Raw genomic sequence first — 18,842 nt, 5'->3', positions numbered from 1 at the left:
AGGCCCTCCAGCACACTGCATTTGCCCTGATCTGCTAAAGCTACAAGAATGAGCCTGGCTAGTTACACCAGTGCAGACACTTTAGAGTATGGTGTATTTTCAGCCAATTACAACAGAAACACAGCACTCATATAACGTCGTTGAAATACATATTTCCTGTCTAAGAAACCAAGGCAAAATGCACCTGACAGCGTTTGTGTTGTGTAGGCAATCATAAATCATCATTTATATCAGTAGGATGGTAGAATACTGACCTTATAGCAGCGCTCACTTATATATCACCATCTGTGCTGTCTGTATGCTCACGAATATCATGTTCTGCAGAGCCTGGCTGTGGGCTATTGGCATGAGTCTTCCATTGCATAGTAGAGCGTCCTGTAAGGCTGTTGAGATCACCGAGAAAGAACATGCTTAACTGCGTCATTTTTTGTTATGCAGGAGACAGTGTCTACACATTGGAGCCAGCCATGACTGCTTGAACCACTGGCGTGGCATGACAGACCCGACCAGCTGAAGACCTGTACAACATGCCACATTCTTTCGTGCTATTTGTGGTTGAGCACTGCATCGATGGGCTGAGAGAGAGAGAGAGAAAACTTTATTTACAAAGGAATTCGGGGCACGCCCCAGGGTCCCCGCACGACCCCACTGCACTCAAGTGTTTATGTTCCTGAGGTCCATAACACTGGCAGCACGGCCGGTGGCGATGGTCTGCACGGCCGGGTCCTCCGAGTGCAGCAGGGTCTCCCAGTCCTCCCAGGTCTTGAGGTTCTCTAGGTCCCGCGGGGGAGGGTCCGCCGGGAAGAGGGAAAGGATGTGGAGGGAAGAAGCGAAGGGTTCTGGGCATAGGGCGCAAGCAGGAGTGGGGAAGGAGGGATGATAGTGGGTTAGGGTAAGGGGCGAGGGGAGAGTATGTGTTTGTAATCTGCGCCAGAGTGTTGCGTGTCTGTTATCTAGGGAGGGGTGGGGCGGGGGGTAGAGCTGGCGAGAGGCTCTGTATGCCTGGGTCAGCTCACTGAATGAGTGCATGCGATCCTTCGTGAATCCCCGATCCGAGGCCACCTGAGCCCGGTTTAAAGAACCTCGGGCTAAAAGGTTGGCGGCCTCGTTTCCGGGATTCCCGGAGTGCGCAGGCACCCATATCAGCTCCACTTGGCGGGGCGGGGGTGCATCGGGCGAGTCCAGTATGCCAAAAGCAGGGAATAGCTACTCCCAGTGCTTTCAAAGGCACCGGACGCACCACCGCCAGTGGGAGTGGACAGTGTGCATCATCACTGCGCATGCCGCATTTCACAACCTCTCTTTGGATGGATCCGTGTCAGCCGAGTGCACAGGCGGAACTGCCACTGACCTAGAAACAACGGGCTACCTCTGCATGCTGGCTACTTAGTAGAGACAGGATCCCTCCTTGCCTACATCCAGGGGAGACCAATGCACTACTGTATTTTCGGCCTCTTAGGACGACCCGTCTCCAGAGGCCGGCATACATTGAGATGGTGCAGGGACAATTGCGGTGGCAACTCTAGCGTCAGGCAATGACTCACCATGCTGGCGTGGAGAGTCATATCACAGCCACTGTTTCTGTTGCCACCGTCATCACCTCGTGTCGGTGCACAACACGCATCTGCAAGTGTGTGAGCAACTGTGTGATGTGGTTGTGCCCTTGCCCACAGCCAGCCTCGTGCTCTGAATGGATTGCCAAACACAAGCCTTTATAACTGTGTTTAAACAAGTGCCCCACCAGCTGCCACTTTATTGGCAGTCTTGACAGTGAAAGCGCTCAAAAGGACAAGGACGACAGAAAAGGAAAGACATACAAAGCGCTTTGTATGTCTTTCCTTTTCTGTCGTCCTTGACCTTTTGAGCGCTTTCACTGTCAAGGTGGAAAACCAACTCGCCCACTCAATTCCATTATTCAATTATTGGCTGTGTGTTTGCCAGTATAGTTCCCAGTCCCTGAACAGCTGGTTGCAGTCTCTCTCTGAAAGCAGAACAGGTGTTGAAACAGCTCACCCTGTGTGTTAAACGCATCAGTGTGCACCCTCTTTTGCCAATGCTTACATTGACCAACCTGCCCCTTCCCTGCTATCACTTTCCGCTTTGGTACTGTGCCTGTGGTCATTACCTGTGCGATGGACATGCATAAAACCACGAGTGCAGTGCTGAGTTAAGGCACTAAATGTTTGTGATGGTTTTGGAATCAGAAAGCACCACTAATGCTTTTTTTAGTGCAACATACATTCAGTAAGAGCGTTTATAGTTTTAGCCACAGCATTTCACATGACCGTTCTTATTGCAGTAGAAGCAGTGTATATACAAGCATACTTTACCTTGATGTACAATGATCATATGGCATTTTCAAGTGCAATTAAGAAAAAAATTTGAGTTCAAAGTGCCTGTTTTATTTCACACAGAGAGTGCCTGTTCACTAAGTACTGCATGGTACAGTGTACATAATGCATTTTCAGGACTTGAAAACATTTTGGCATGTATAAAATGCGTAAATACCAAAGATAAGCTTTTAGCTTGATGGTAGGTGATTAGGGGTTTCGCTCTTTAGTAAAAGCTAACTGCAGCAAGGAGAATGCTGTAAAAAAATTCATAATAAATATTGTAAGGTGCAGTGGCCACCGTGAATGCTGAATGACTAGAAAATCCTCACTGATAGACAAAGGTGCGTCAACATCACAGATACATCACTGAGAAGATGGTGTGCGACTAGAGGTTGTTTTACTATAACAAAACAAGCAATACCATTGAGACGCAGGCCTCCCGCGTTTGCGAGCTCCTGGCAATTCAGGAGGCTACACCCGACTGGTACGGTGGCGGGACTTTACGTCACATACGTTACCACCAGACGTCCGCGACTTCGGCTGGCTGCGAGGCTGGAGTGTCCTTCCGACGGGGGTCCGCATCGCCGCGTGGGGTATCGCTCCTTCTTCGCGGTGTCCGCAGTGCGGTGCGACCGAGACCCTCGAGCACGCCATGTTCGAGTGCGTCGTGGCGCGCACTTTTTGGAGACTTTTGTCCCGCATGTTTTTTGTAACTCTCGACGCGCGCACTATGCCGCGCGACTTTTTTGTGCCCCTGCTCCTTTGTGTGGGCGCTTTTGTGTTGTGGCGCCAGCGTGGCGTCGCGTCTCTACAGGGCCGACCGCAGCGAGCCATGTTCCCCCTGCTCCAGCGGGTTTGGGCGCGCCTCTTCCAACAGGCGTGCCTGGACCGAGTGATGCTCCCCGAGGAAGAGTTCCTTCGGCGTTGGAGCACTCGCTTCATCGCCGTCGACAGGGGTCGCGTGACCGTACGGCTCCTGCCTTATTGAGTGTGTGCAGTGGCGCGGTGTTGTTGCGCGTTTCTTATTTAGTTAGGGAGCATGCTTCCCCCGCGGCATCCGGACATTATGGACACTGTGGACATTATTACGTGCAGTGAATGACTTTTGTTTGCAGGGCGACAGGAGTCGCCGTCGTGTCTTGAGTGATCGCTTTTCCGTAATCGAGCGACACTAGTCGTGAACTGTACTCTTGTATTTTTGAGGGACTGTGGTCCCTTATCGTGTAACCATGGGGTCCAATAAAATTCTCTTAAGAGCAATGCACTACAGCTCGAAGAATATACAGGCAGCTCCATTATAGGAATGTTTCAGCACTCAATGACTGCCCCCATAACTGACACCTAGCTTGGTTTGCAATAGGACAACACTATGAAGCCTTGCCCTTGATGACTGTGACACTGCCAAACGGCCTGACAAGTTCCTTATGCTGTCTCTTAATGTGTGCAACAAGTACACCTTAAACTGCTTTCAGGCTACTTTTCCTCTTGGTATTTAATATCCTTTTTCAACTTTAATGCTTCGTCTTTTGTACAAACTGGTTGTTCCTTTCTCTATTGGAGGGGCCTATATACAACGTGCCTCAGCTACGAGGGACCAAGATTTAAAAAAACCAAAGTGTTCTCCTGAACTGAAAGAAAGTGCATGTTAGAAGCTATGAGAAGTATGTAAAACCCTTCAGACACTGCCCTCGGCAAACCCAGCGATGCCAACACGATCACTCCATCTGCTCTGCAAAATGCAATAACATATTGCACACTATTGCACTGTCCTACCTGTATCACCTCCGCACTACATCACTGCCCTGGAACATATGCAAACTTGAACGTTGCCTCTACACAGTCATTGCGGAAAATTCAGGTTGCTGTGTACCAGTCAACACTCAATTGGCTCAACTTTCCGCCCTGTTGCAATTAGCCTTTACACAACCCACACAGCCACCCTACTTATTCCCTGGTTGACCCCTCACCAGTAAGAAGATCAGCAAATGACCTTGATGGAACAAGCTCGTTTCACCCTCGATAACAATAAAAAATTTACCAAATCAAGTGCTGCCTCTCTCTCTAAACAAATTAAATGGAGCATAAACATCACAATTTCTGCATCTTGCACACGCACAAAAAAATATACCGTAGCAACTGAACATCAACAGAACGGAACATCAAGTGCTTAGCCCGATGTGAGCAGCATCACTTGGTTACGAGGCAGATGAGTGATTGTTGCCACAGTAACCGGGCTTGACGGCTCTCATTTCCCGCACTGAGATTGCAAGCTCCCAGCACCTGCACCTGCCTGCTCCCGTCTATCGAAAGTTGCTGCAGTGTGATGATTCATGGTCGTTCGGTATTTTCTAAACAAAAATAAGCAGAACCACACGTCACCCTTAGAGCACATTTGTCATCGATAGTAGGTGCCGACTGGGCTAAAGTAGTCTTCGTTGATTTTCCATACGAGCGCTCCTTGCTAGTCGATCTTGGCAAGCTCGCGGTAATCATCGCCTTCAAACAGATTTTTCCGCGCACTTATGACATCCGGTTAGTACCTTGATTCTAGACGACGTGCAAAAAAAGCTGCAGAGCCGCGGAATCAGCTGTTTTTCTTTCTGGCTGCCATGTTCACGATGGATCCATATGTGTTTGGATGCATGGAGGGTGGGTGGATAAACAAGGCTGAATCCTTTGAATCGGAGGGCAGTTCGCGCCACCTAGCCGACGTTTTTCCGTCATTAACGCACTCTTGCGGCAGAAAAATTGACTTAAGAGCAAACTTAATTGCAAATCTAAGAATGGTTCTTGTTTTGTTTTGTGTTGTTGAGTTTTAAACACAGCTTGTTAGCAAAATAAAACATTATTCATTTTATTCACTGCGTCTTTACAGCAAGACTTGAGCATACGGTCCCTTGCCGTGCAAATAAAGGCTTTCGGGGCGGAGTTCTGCTACTAGCCGCTAAAGCCCCTAGATAATCTGACCTAGGGACTTCACTGGCCACCGCTGATTGGTTGATTCCGCGGTCCGCAGCTCGCGGTGTCGTCATTTTGGCGTCACGCTCTCAAACTCGAGAGCGATTTTCAGAGCGGTGCAGAATAGGGCCCCTGCATTAAATCGCTTGGATCCTAGACGCTTGATACGACGCTTGAGCTGGAGCAGTTCGCGAGTAATCCAGGGACTACTGCGATTCATTTTTCTAAGTTTAGTCGGCACGTATCGTGTGATAGTAGTAGTAGTAGTAGTAGTAAAAGACTTTTAATCGACCATAATTTACAGGCCGAGCATTTCGACCGCCTGGGCGACCAGAAGCCGCTGTTCTTCTTCCCCTTCAGCGCCAAGCCAGTCGAGCCAGGTGGTGATGGATAGAGAGGGTGGGGGGAAGGAACCCGACTGCTGAGCAGCCGGGCAATAGAATAGGCAATGGGCCAGGTCCGCATAGATACAGGGGCAGTTGGGACAGGAAGGGTCCGATCGATAGCGATAGAGGAAGAGGCGGGACGGGGTGATAACTGCATTCATCTGAATGTGCCGAAGAAGGCGAGACTCCGGCACCGTGAGTGATGGATGAGGGGGAGGGTAAAGGCGTTTTTCGAGGCGGAGCTCAAGATAGACCTCTTTTATGGTGCGGCGAAGGGTGAGTCTCCCACCGTCCTCCGAGGGCTTGGGCCAGGGGATCAACGGTGCCCGGAAAAGTGTGTCGCGGGCGAGCTGATGGGCCAGCTCATTGCCGTCAATCCCTGAATGCCCAGGGACCCAGCGGAGGAAAACGATGGAAGGCTGCAGTGCGGAGACCGCTCGTTCGACCTCCTGTTGGAGAGAAGGGGTCAGGGTGCGTTTCTGTATGTGGTGTATAGCGGCTTGTGAGTCCGAATAGACTGTGTACTCTTGGAGAGAGGGAAGGAGGGAAAATGACTGGAGGGCATGCGCAATGGCGAGGACCTCGAGGGACAATGCGTCTGGAGGGTGTAGATACGGCCCGCTGGTGTGGGTTTCAGGAGCAGGGAGGTGTGGATGGTACAGGGCGTAGCCGCAGGAACCTCGAGGAGCCACGAAGGAGGCATCCGGGTAAACTACACCCTGGGTATCAAAGAGAGGGGAATGGTGCTGTGCGGCCGCATGACGACGTCCGGCGTGCAGGACGGGGGACATGTTGGTCGGGAGGGGAAGGACACGAAGATTGGGGGCGGGGGTGGGAATAGGAGAGATAAACGGGGAGATTGGAATGGGCGAGATACCCGCTTGAGTCAATAACCACTGACCCTGACGGGTAAGGGAAAGCCGGGCAAGCTGCGAGTCACGATGGAGACTGAGAAGAGAACGAAGAGGATGGAAGAGGCCTGTGGCAAAGAGCTTAGTGGTAGAGGTAGTGATAGGGAGGTTGAGAGCTGCCTTGTAGAGGCCCACAAGGGCAGTCTCGAGAGCGTTAAGTTGAGTCTGAGTGAAGGAAGCGTAGGGTGCAAAGTACAAGACCTTGTTGAGGGCCAGCGCGTGGGCAACTCGGCACGCGTGAGCCTCGTGGAGACCTGAGCGTCGAGTGACCACGCGCCGCAGGAGGTGAGTTACAGAGTGGCAGGTGGTGACAGCGCGGTGAAGGGATTGCACATTCTTAGCCGCATGCAAAGGGAAGCCAAGAACTTTGCACTGTGTGACGACAGGAATGGGAGAGCCAGAAAGGTGGAGAGAGACGAAGTGGTTGTGTGAGCGCTGGTAGGAGGAATGGTTGAGAAGGAGAAGCTCGGATTTCTCAGGAGCAGGAGAGAGGCCAGCGGTGGTGAGAAAGGAGTCGATGAGATCTAGGCCACGTTGCAGGGTGTCCTGTACGTGACCGTGTGATACATTTGTGTACAATAGACTTGAAGTGCACCCATAGGTCATTAACTTTCATGAGTCCAGCCGCGTGTTTCTCAACGAATTCATCGTAGTCTTGTTCCAATAAATCTAAGATACTTTCGTCTAGGGCATTGTTGAAGTCAAGAAATGGTTTTCTTAACTCACGGACAGGCGGTCGCATCATGTTACTTTTGAAGAGTACAGCTTTGTGATCAGAAATGCGTGGTATGATTTCAACGGAGAAGCCATGTTTTTCAATAGTATCGGTAATAAACACAAGGTCTAGAAGGGAGCTTGAACCTGAAGCAGTACGTGTCGGCCCCTGCACGACCTGCTTTAAATTAAATGCAAAGGCGATATCAAGCAAAAGATCAGAATGTTGACATGAAGCTACAGTACGCAGAAGGTCCCAGTTGATTTTTGGTAAATTAAAGTCATCACACATCATTACATAAGCATATTCTTTACCATGTTCTAACAAAAATTCGTGCAGTCGTTCTAGAACCGAGACGTCTGCATCCGAGGGTCTATACACAGAACCAATAAAAATGTTCAAATTGTTAAACCGAAGCAATATCCAAACCATTTCGATGCCTGTATTATGAGGAATAACTGTGTAATCTAGTCCCCTTTTATAGCTATGGCTACGCCCCCTCCCCTTCTGCTACGGTCGTGCCGTACTATCTCATGAGTGTTGGGTATTACTTCTGAATCAGGAATAGCTTCGTTCAACCAAGTCTCGGTTATGATTGTGATGTCTGCGTCGTGTGTGATAAGAAGACATTCTAAGTCATCGCATTTATTCCATATTCTTCTGGCATTAATGTTCAACAAAGAAAACGAGCCCGCAGTGGGGCGGACTTTGATGCATTGGCTGGGTAACTTCACAGTCTGCGCATGTCTGTGATATTTGCGAGCGTCCGAACAGACTGGTCAGGGATCATTTACGGGCACTCTTTCATCGAGAGTTTCATCCCATCAGAACAGTTTTCCGATGATCTTTATCTTGTGAAAAAACAGCCCGACATTCGCACCATCTGCTTTTTGCTGTTGGGCGCTGTCCCAAAGCTTCTTACGTATCGACTGAACCCGTGGTGAAAAGTCTTCCGAGATGACGTATTTCGTATTTTTAAGGCGGAAGCCTTTAATGCCTCATCGTTGTCATCGTTGCCTCATCGCAAACAGCGGGGAGCATAGTTGACCACTATGCCACGTACTGCGGCCTCCAGTGCTCCCCGTCCAAGTCTGAATTTGTGCATATTCGATCTTCTCCGAAATGCAAAATCTCCGTTCAGCTTTCTCTCGCAAGCGGCCCCATCAGTGAAGCGAAGGAGCTACGAATACTCGGTCTCTTCATTAATCAACATCGTAAGGCAGACACAACTCTTGCCAAACTCCGCAAAGTCGGCGACCAGGTGGGCCGAATGGCTCGCCGCGTTTCTAACAAGCGAGGAGGGCTGCGAAGTAAGGATGCGATGCGGTTCGCGCATGCCTTCGTAACAAGTCGAGTACTGTACTCGACTCCTTACCTCCGCTTACGGAAACATGACGAAGATCACTTGGAGATTGTACTCCGCAAAATTTTCAAGAGAGCCCTCGACCTCCCGATATCCACTTCCAACGCGCGACTCCTCGAGTGGGGGGGGTGGTGAACACCTGTCGAGAACTCCGCGAGGCGCATCTCGTTAACCAATACACGCGTCTCGCCCAGACCGTGTCCGGTCGCCGCCTCTTGGACCGGTTACATATCAGACATGATCACCATACCATGGAACGGGTTCGAGTGCCAGAACTGTGGAGAAGCGCCCTCTACGTTCGACCCCTTCCGACTAAGATGAACAAGGAGGACCATAATGGCCGGCGCCAGGCGCGGGCGAATGCCCTGCACCGCCACTATGGCTCAAAGAAACACGTCTTCTACGCCGACATTGCAGGCCCCTACCGCTCCAGGGGGGAATGGTACACGGCTGCAGTCATACACGAGGGAAAACAGGTGGACGGTCTCTCGTTCAGAGCGCCCAACTCAACGCATGCGGAGGAGGTGGCGATCGCCCTTGCAGCCTCCCATCCTGACTCTAAATTCATCCTCACAGACTCTCGCGGAGCCTGTCGTAACTTTGAGTTCGGTTGGATCACTCCACTCGCTCACCAAATTTTACACCGCAGTACTCGCGACGGCGATCCAACTCATCGCTCAATCATATGGGTCCCCGGCCACCAAGGCATGCCAGGTAACGAAGCCGCCCATGAGGCAGCCCGCGCACTCAATCACCGGGCACCAGGCGTCCCTTGGGAGGAGCTTAACCCAGATCACAGCCCTCTCCTTTCTTTTAAAGAAATTACTGAGCACTATCGTGCCGAACACCGGCGACACCCAATTCCTATGAAAGGACTGGGTAAAGCTGGCGAACGAATTCTCCTCAGGCTCTTTACAAACACCCTGCTTTGCCCGGCGGTTCTCAAGCACTTTAATTCTTCTTTTGACGGCCGCTGCTCATTCTGTGGGGAGGTGGCCGACACCTTCCACATGGTTTGGGCATGCAGAAAAAATCCTTCTCTCCTCCCAATCACCCCTTCCCCTACCCGAGAGGACTGGGAGGCGGCCCTGCTCAGCTGGCAGTAACTATCGGCCCAACAGGCCCTGGTTCGGCGGACTTGTGTAGCGGTCTCGACCAACGGGATCCCGGAATGAGGGACTCCGCCTAGCATTGTAAGGGGTGAGACCCATTAGGGGCCTCTCCCCGAGCACCTCTCTGTACATTACTAAATAAATTCTTTTCTCCTCCTCCTCCTCCTCCTTCTCATCGTTGTAAGCAGGAGTTGTCGACAGAAATGTCACGCTTTTCAGTTGGTCGAAACGGTCATCACGTCACAGTGCGCGAATTTCAATCGGGGCCAATTGTATTTGGCTACTAGCCATGCAACTAATTAAAGGGGTCGTATAGTGATGCTCCAAGCAAATTTGAGTTTAGTTAATTGCTTACTTAACCAATTAGTCTAATTAACCTTTCTAGTCCGACCAGATAAATAAAACCAAGTAAGCAATTTGCCGAGCTTGGGAATCGAACCCCGGTCTCCGGAGTGCGAGTCGAGCACGCTACCACTACGCCATGCAAGCACAATTGTTTGGAATGAACAAAGGTGCGTCTAGAGAATACGGTGTCTTCGTTCACTCCCATCTTCCTCCCTTCCCGTTACGGTGAGGTTTAGGTGTCCACTGAGATTTGAGAGACAGATACATTTCCTTTCCTCAGAAACCAATTTACCGACGAGCAAGGCGTAATTGTCCGCGTTTCAGATTGGTCCAAATTGTCGTGACGTCACCGCGCGCGAATTTTGACGGGTGTCCACCGAAATATGTGACACAGTTACTGCGCAACTTCCTTTCCTCAAATACGAGGTCTGTTAGAAAAGTATCCGACCTTATTTTTTTTTGCGAACAGCTGATGGATATGAAACAAGCGCGCTTGCACCAGCAGACCTTGAAGTGTCGTGTGCATGCACGAATTTTTTCCCGCCTGCCGATAGCGTCAGTTGCTGGGAGGCAGCGTTTGAGTGAGGTAGTGCGCAGTGCTCTCGTCAGTTTTTTAGTGCAAGCAAAATGGTGGTGCGACAGGAGCAGCGCTAATGCATCAAATTTTGGCCAGAAACGGGGCGACAGCCAAGTGGAAACCATTCGAAATATTCAGACGGGTTTCGGTGACGATGCTTAGAGCAGCACACAAATTAAGCAATGGTACAACTGGTTTAAAGATGGCCGCACATCGGTGGAGAGCGAGCCACGCTCCGGTCGGCCATCAACATGCCGAAATGGCCAGATCATTGCCGAAGTGAACGCTCTGGTGATACAGGACCGTCGTGTGACTATCCGAGAAATTGAGGAAGAGGTGGACATCAGTAGTTTTAAGGCGAAAGCCTTTAATGTCTCATCGTTGTAAGCAGCAGTTGTCGACAGAGAATGTCACGCTTTTCAGTTGGTCGAAACGGTCGTGACGTCACAGTGCGCCAATTTCAAACGGGGCAAATTGTACTTTGGCTAGTAACCATGCAACCAATTGAAGGGACCATATAGTGATGCTCCAAGTAAGTGGGACTGAGCTTAGTTAATTACTTAATTACCCAATTAGCCTAATTAACTTCTCTAGTCAGGCCATATAAATAAATAAAACCTAGTAAGAAATTAGTCGAGCTCGGGAATCGAACCCCGGTCTTCGGAGTGTGAGACGAGCATGCTAACCACTCGGCCATGCCAGCTCTTTTTTTTTTTATTGCCTGTCTTTGGCTCATCACATTGCACAACAAAAATACACATAACGCTATATACATACGACACTGTCGTGGTCAGCCAGCACGAGACTGGCTTCGTCAGCTTAAAATTCCCGCAACATACACAACGGCTCTAGTCTTGAGAGCCACTCGGGAGGCTCCGCAGCTGCTTTTTGGATTGCAAGAAACCAGTCCATGCTTTCCCGAAAATAAATTCGCTCGGCCATGCCAGCTCGACGGTTTGGAATGAACAAAGGCGCCTAGTGAATACGGTGTCTTCGCTCACTTCCATCCTTCTTCCGGCGAGGTTTAAGTGTCCAACGAGATATGAGAGACAGATACATTTCCTTTCCTGAAAAACCAATTTACCGACGAGCGTGGCGTAGAACCGAATTGGCGATGGCGTTCTATGGACTCCCTGGCAGCGTTGCAAGACGCTGTCGTGTTCCACTCTTAGAGGCGAAGCTAACATCTTAACCACACATCAGTGACCACACTTTAAGTAAAAATTGCACCCCCCCCCTGAATTTTGACGGGTGTCCACCGAGATATGTGAGACAGTTACTGCGTAATTTTCTTTCCTCAAATACAATTTTCACTTCCTTCATTACGGGCCACCTTCGTCTTTCTTCTTTCACTCCTACTTCCTCCGTTCCTCTACGGTGCGGTTCAGGTGTCCACCGAGATGACAGAGAGTTACTGCGCCATTTCCTTTCCTCAAAAACCGTTGCGTTCAAACGGCAAGGCATCGCGCCGAACGGGTGGTGGCGTTCCGTGCACTCCCTGGCAGCGCTACAACACGCTGTCGCATTCCACTCGTAAAGGCGAAACTTAAGCGTCATTAATTAGCAGTTAATTAGTATTCAGGCATTAATCAGTAATTAACAATTAATTAGTGATTTGTCATCACTTAGTAATTAGTACTCAATTACATGTGACGCCACCAGTGCCACAAAAGCAGTGAAAGTGGTGCGAAAAACGCTTTCGCCTCTACGCACTTTGGACAGTCAAAGTGCCCCCTGAATTTTTCTGCACATTCCATTATCACCGAAGATTTGGCCATGAAGAGAGTTGAGGGGAAATTCGCGCCGAAGCTGCTCACGGTGGAGCAAAAGCAGCTTCGTGTTGAAGTCTCACAGGACACGCTGGATTCTACAAACAGTGACCCCGACTTCATCAACACCATAATCACTGGTGATGAGTCTTGGGTGTACGGGTACGACCCGGAAACCAAATCCCAGTCGTCACAGTAGAAGCATTCCACGTCCCCACGACCAATGAAGGCCTGCCAAATGGTTAGCAACGTCAAAAGTGATGCTGACTGCTTTCTTGGACTCTCGCTGTGTGGCAAACCACGAGTACGCACGCCCCAGGGTCAAACAATGATTAAAGAGTACAACAGGGATGTCCTTCGCCTACGTGATGCTGTGCGGCGCAAGAGACCGGAGTTGCAGTCAACAGGAAATTGGCGCATCCATCACGACAATGCTCCTGAACATTCTTCGCACTCGATTCAGACTTTTTTGGCAAAAAACCAGACTCTTGTAGTTTAACACACTCCTTACTCTCCTGGCAAGGCCCCCTGCGACTTCTGGCTGATTTCCAAAATCAAAAGGCCATGGAAAGAAGCGCGATTTCAGACAAAAGAGGACATTATGGCTGCAACGACAGCTGAGCTAAACTCCATTCCGAAAAAGGCCTTTTCGGAATACTTCCAACAGTGGCAGCACATCTCATAGAAGTGTGTGAAGTCCCAAGGACACTACTTTGAAGGTAATTAGGTTTGCAACGCTCCAGTTATGCCATTTTTTTTTCTTCGGCCAAACGTCGGATACTTTTCTAACAGACCTCGTACAATTTTCGACGTGTCTACTGAGATATGTGAGACAGTTAATGCGTAATTTCCTTTCCTCAAATACAATTTTCATTTTCTTCATTACGGCCCCTCTTTCTTCTTTCACTAACACTTCCTCCCTTCCTGTACGGTGCGGCTCAGGTGTCCATTGAGATGACAGAGAATTACAGCCCCATTTCCTTTCCTCAAAAAGCGTTGCGTTCAAAGGGCAACGCATCGCGCCGAACGGGTGGTGGCGTTCCTTGGACTCCGTGGCAGCGCTACAACACGCTGTCGCGTTCCACTCCTAAAGGCGAAGCTTAAGCGTCATTAATTGGCAGTTAATTAATGCACCAACAAAATGTGCGGTGAATAATCACGTAGCAGAATGCAGCACTCAGGCTTTCGCCTTTCAGCACTTTAGCCGCTAAAGTTCCTCGTAATTTTTAGCTTGCTGCAATTTTGAACGATCCTTCCCTTGTCCCTTCCGTTCAACAGTTTAAAGATTAGTGGGCGGCATTTCTTTTCAGCAGGTGTTCCAAGTCTGTGAATTCGCTCGATAGCTACATTAGGCACCTTCAGTATGTCGTTGAGAATTTTTTCAGACACAATTGGCGCTAGGTCCTGGCGCTGCTCTTCATTACTTTCGGGCACACCGTAGAGAATTAGATTATTTCTCCTGCTTCTGTTTTCTAAGTCGTCAACCTTACGAAGCAAAGTTTCCACAGTTTTTTGCATTTCGTCGACTCTCTGTGAATAAGATGTAACAGTAGATGTCAATCCGTCCAGTTTTCCTTCGATAGCAGCTATCCTGTTACTTGTTTCGCCAAGTTGTTGATGTACTGACTGCGTGGTTTGCTTTAGGATATTCAGTTCAGCCAGAATTTGTGTAAATATAGTTTCAGTGGCAGGTCCAGGATTAAGTTCCACGTCGCCACAAGAACAAAGCAAGTCCACGAAACAATGGTAAATCGCCAAAAGCACTACGCTCAGGGGCCGTGGACACGGCAGAAGCAACAGAAAGGCATCATCGCTATGGTAAAGGTGGACAGGACGCTTGTCCCTCACCTGGATAAGAAACAAGAAGGGACTTGTAATACGCATATTCCTTGAGCTTTCGCCGCGCCCACTGACAAGGCTGCACCGCAGGTCCGTCTTTACACCCGTTGGAGCCGGTGACGTAGATGATGGTGGCTGGTGATAATCAGCGTGTGGTAGATTCCAAGCGCGCATGTCCGGATTTTCAGCTCCGAAGGTGTTTTCCGCTGACTGCTTGGTCAAGAAAACGTGATGCTCGGTCGCTTCGACAGAAAAACCGAAGCATATTTCGCCTGGTGAAAGCTTCACAGCGATGAAGTGCACGACCTGAATAAGAAACCAGAAGGGGCTTGTAAGACATATATTCCTTGAGCTTCTGCCGCGCCCACTCAACGACATGAACGACACGAACGATGAACGACATGCGATGCGTCTGACTTCGTGTGTGGTCAAGCCGCGGAAGAAAGCCTGATGTGATTGGAAAAAATTCGGGTGAAGCAATGGATGATGATACAGTTTATGGAAAAGTACTTGTGACTGTTTACGGCGGTAAGACAAGTCTTCTAATTCGGCTAGAATTCTTAAGGCAGTGACGCTGGTAGTATGGTAGTATGTGTGTAGTCAGAGAAAATAAAATGCGCAGCATGGTTCTGCAAGGTTCTGCAAGGAAATTACGCAGTAACTGTCTCACACTCTCACACTCGCTCCTAGTGCATGCGCATTTGGGGCTCTACCGGGTTCCGCGAAATCGCTCACACCTAGCCCAGTGCTGCTTCCGCAACAAATAGGGCGTCTGGTTGACTTGAGGGACGTTTGGTAAAGCTTGTCGCATTCCGTGTACTTGTTTCGGTTTGGTTCAGTTTATGGGGTTTAACGTCCCAATGCGACTAAGGCTATGAGAGAGGCTCTAGTGGAGGGCTCCGGAAATTTTCACCACCTGGGGTTCTTTAACGTGCACTGACATCGCACAGTACACGTGCCTCTAGAATTTCTCCTCCAAAGAAATTCCACCACTTCGGCCGGGATCGAACCCGCGTCTTTCGGGCCAGCAGCCGAGCATCATAACCAATGAGCCACCGCGGCGGCCATACTACTTGTTTCACCCTTTTGAAAGATCTTTCTTAACAGCTTGTCTGTAAAGGCGGTTCTTTTTATTGCTCAGTCGACCAAGCTGTTGGTTGACCCAGGGTGCGCATTTAATAAGGAGGACGCCTTTAATGCCTCATCGTTGTCAACAGAAGGCTGCCAGGAGAAGCTCGTCAACAGAGGTTGTTGTTGTTGTTTAAGACTTTATTTGTGCGCAAATGTAAAAGGGAAGGGTGATGGGATGAGGCAGATGGGAGCCCTTGAGCCCTGGCGACCTCCGCAGCCCACTTGCATGCCGCAACTTGGACGGCTGGGTCTGAGGTGCGCATCAGTGCCTCCCACTGCTCCATATTTTCAATGTTGCTGTGTCGTTTGGGAAGATTTGAGCAACCCCACATCATATGCGTGAGGTTGGCTGGCTGAGGGCAGAATTTACATGTACCCGTGCACTTGTCTGGGTAAATGTGGGAGTAAATTGTGGGATGAGGGTACGTATTTGTCTGTAAGCGGCGCCAGGTGTTTCCTTCGGCTTTAGTTAGGGTTTTGTGGCCGGCAGGATAGTGTTTGCGGGCCAGACGGTAGGCCTGCGTAAGTTCCTGGTATGCGGTCAGCACATCCTTGTGAGAGCTACTGCCGCCCCCGTCTTCTCCCTTTGCCCGGTACCCCAGCTCTCGGGCGGTGTTGTGGGCGGATTCGTTGCCTGGAAGGGAGAAATGAGCGGGTGCCTAGATGATGCTGACCGTGTGTGAGAGGGTGAGGTCTCGAAGGATTCTGGCCACGTGGGGTGTAACAGGACCCCGGGCGTAATTTTGAACGGCTCGTTTGGAGTCCGAGATGATGGTAGTGGTTCGAGGTAGGGTGAGGGACAAGGCTATGGCCGCCTCTTCCACAGTTTCTGTATTATTGGTACTGACCGTGCCTCCGCTGAGAATGACCCCCTGCGCATCCGTGACGACTGCCGTCATGGCCCGTTTTACGGCGTGGTCGACTACCGACCGGCGTTCCCTCGTGAGCAGAAGTGTCACGTTTTTGACGAGTGCCCACCGAGGTAAGTTAGACAGTTACTGCGGAATTTCCTTTCCGCAAATACAATCTTCATTTTCTTCATTACTGCCCCTCTTCCTTCTTTCACACCCGCTTCCTCCCTTTCTGTACGGTGCGGTCCAGGTGTCGACCCAGGGGACATGAAATTACTGCGCCATTACCTTTCCTCAAAAAGCGCTGTGTTCAAAGGGCAAGGCATCGCGCCGAACGGGTGGTGGCGTTCACTGGACTGCCTGGCACAGCTAGAACACGCTGTCGCGTTGCACCCCTAAAGGTGATGGTTAAGCGTCCTTAATTATCAGTTAATTGGTATTTAGTCATTAATCAGAAATTAGCCATTAATTAGGAATTTGTCACTACTTACTAATTAGTCAATAATTATGTGTGACGTCATTCATTACGGACGTCACCAGTGCCACAGAGGCAGTCAAAGTGATGCGAAAAACGCTTTTTCCTCTACGCACTTTACAGAGTCAAAGTGCCCCCTGAATTTTTTCGCTAATCTATTTGTGTTGTTACATTGCGTACTGCACAGCATCACTGTAAGATCAGCGCGTGCTGCGTATGAACGCGTCCTGAGAACAGGGATTTATAACAACGAATGGTACAAGTGTTTTTTTCTTTGACTGAAACTACTGGTACAAAGTTACTAATCAGATTACTGAGGATATCTTGAAAACTGTCCTGTTAGCTTCGACAGAACGAGATAAATAATCATCTATAAATTACTGAGATAAAAAGATGCAGTTTGTTAATAATTACATAGTCGCCTTTGTTGTAGCATCGGATTTGTTAGGTTCATTTCTTCTTTTCATTAAAAGAGCAAGAAAGCTGCCGGTTATAATGGCATGATCAGAAAGGCCGTCCACATAATTTAAGTCGAAGCAGATGTCTAGATTGGTTGTCAACGCCAGGTCCAAAATGTTAGTAGTACTAGTTGTGGAGAGCGTAGGCAGATGAACGAGCGCCGTTAGCGAAATATCTAGACAGGAGTGGAGAAAAGCATGAGCTTCAGTGTCACTTGGAAGGACGGCTAACGAGAGCCAGTTAAGGCTTAGGAAATTAAAATCGCCGTAGATGAGCAACTTACTGTTACGAAAACGCGTACGCACCTGACTCATAATTCGAAAAAATTCTTCTGAGAAGCCAGCTACTAGGTCAGGTAGACGATAAAAAACAGCAATGATTATGCTAGTTGCCCCGCACCGCACCTGGACTCAAACACACTCGAGAAACTAAGCAACAGTGACTGGCACAGCCGTAAATTCTTTTCTGATACTAGGAAGGACGCCGCCTCCTCTAAGAGAGTTCTTATCACATCTAAAAAGAATTAAAGAATGACCTCTGTACTAAAATACAATAATTGTGAACGGTTGGGATGCTAGTGGGATGCGGATACATTATCACACGTGCAGATGGATGTTGCCATGAAGAGTTAAGCAGAGAACTGCCGAGCGATCGGCCACGTGAGTGATGCCATTCCGCACTGCGCCATGAGACGCATACAGCATGATTATCATATATTTTATTATTTTTACTTATCAATACTGCAATCCCCTCTGGGGATTTTAGGAGGGTGGGATACAATGAATACATAATAAAAAGAACAACACAGACAAAGCATATAATACAGATTAGATCCATGGAGCGTATAAACAGTTAAAGACAACACGTTTCTAAACAATACCTAAAACAAATGCCGTTAGTGATGATTTTGAAATTTGATCATTGGTTAGAAGATTCCATTCAGTTACTGTTCGGGGAAAGAAGGAATACTTAAAACAGTTATTATGGGTGCTAAAGGCGGTTATTGTGCGACAGTGTCTCTGCCTTGTAGAATACCCAGATGGAAAACTAATTATTCCCGTGAGGTCGGTTTTGTGATGACCGTTAATAAGTTGAAAGAGGAATTTTAGTCGTGATACACGGTTTCTTTGCGGTAATGGTGGCAGGTTTGCTTTCATCTGTAGTTCGGTTACTGATGTACGTCCAAAGCTATTATATCTGAAGCGAGCTGCTTTTCTTTGCACCATTTCCATCTTGGTGATGTTAGTCTTGGTGAAAGGGTCCCAAATTACACATGCATAGTCTAGTATCAGCAGAATTACACTTTTGTACGCGAGCAGACGGACAGAAGGGGTAAAAAGTCTCAAAGCCCTCCTCAAGAAGAATAATTTGCGGTTAGCATTACCTACTACATACTCAAGGTGCTTAGTCCAAGTGAGATCATTAGTGATCCAGAGTCCTAGATACTTGTAGTGTGTTACTTCGGAGAGAAATCTGTCGTTAGTAGCATATGGATATTTAAGCTCATCAGTGTCGCACTCATACATATCATCATTGATAAAAAGCTTGTTGAAAACACGACAAACACGGTCACCTTTTTAATCATCTTACAAAACTGCAGAAGCTTGCGACGTCTGAC

At 48.9% G+C, this 18,842-nt stretch overlaps 1 pseudogene; it reads right to left on the bottom strand.

The window, feature by feature from the left end:
- Nucleotides 1-8,082: 8,082 nt before the first annotated feature.
- On the bottom strand, nt 8,083-14,686 carry LOC149327921 (uncharacterized; annotated as a pseudogene).
- Nucleotides 14,687-18,842: the final 4,156 nt, after the last annotated feature.

The sequence above is a fragment of the Amblyomma mixtum genome, chromosome 10 (genome assembly GCF_055824585.1).
Source record: "Amblyomma mixtum isolate Tamu chromosome 10, ASM5582458v1, whole genome shotgun sequence".
Lineage (NCBI taxonomy): Eukaryota > Metazoa > Arthropoda > Arachnida > Ixodida > Ixodidae > Amblyomma > Amblyomma mixtum.
This window is presented reverse-complemented; position numbering and strand designations above follow the sequence as displayed.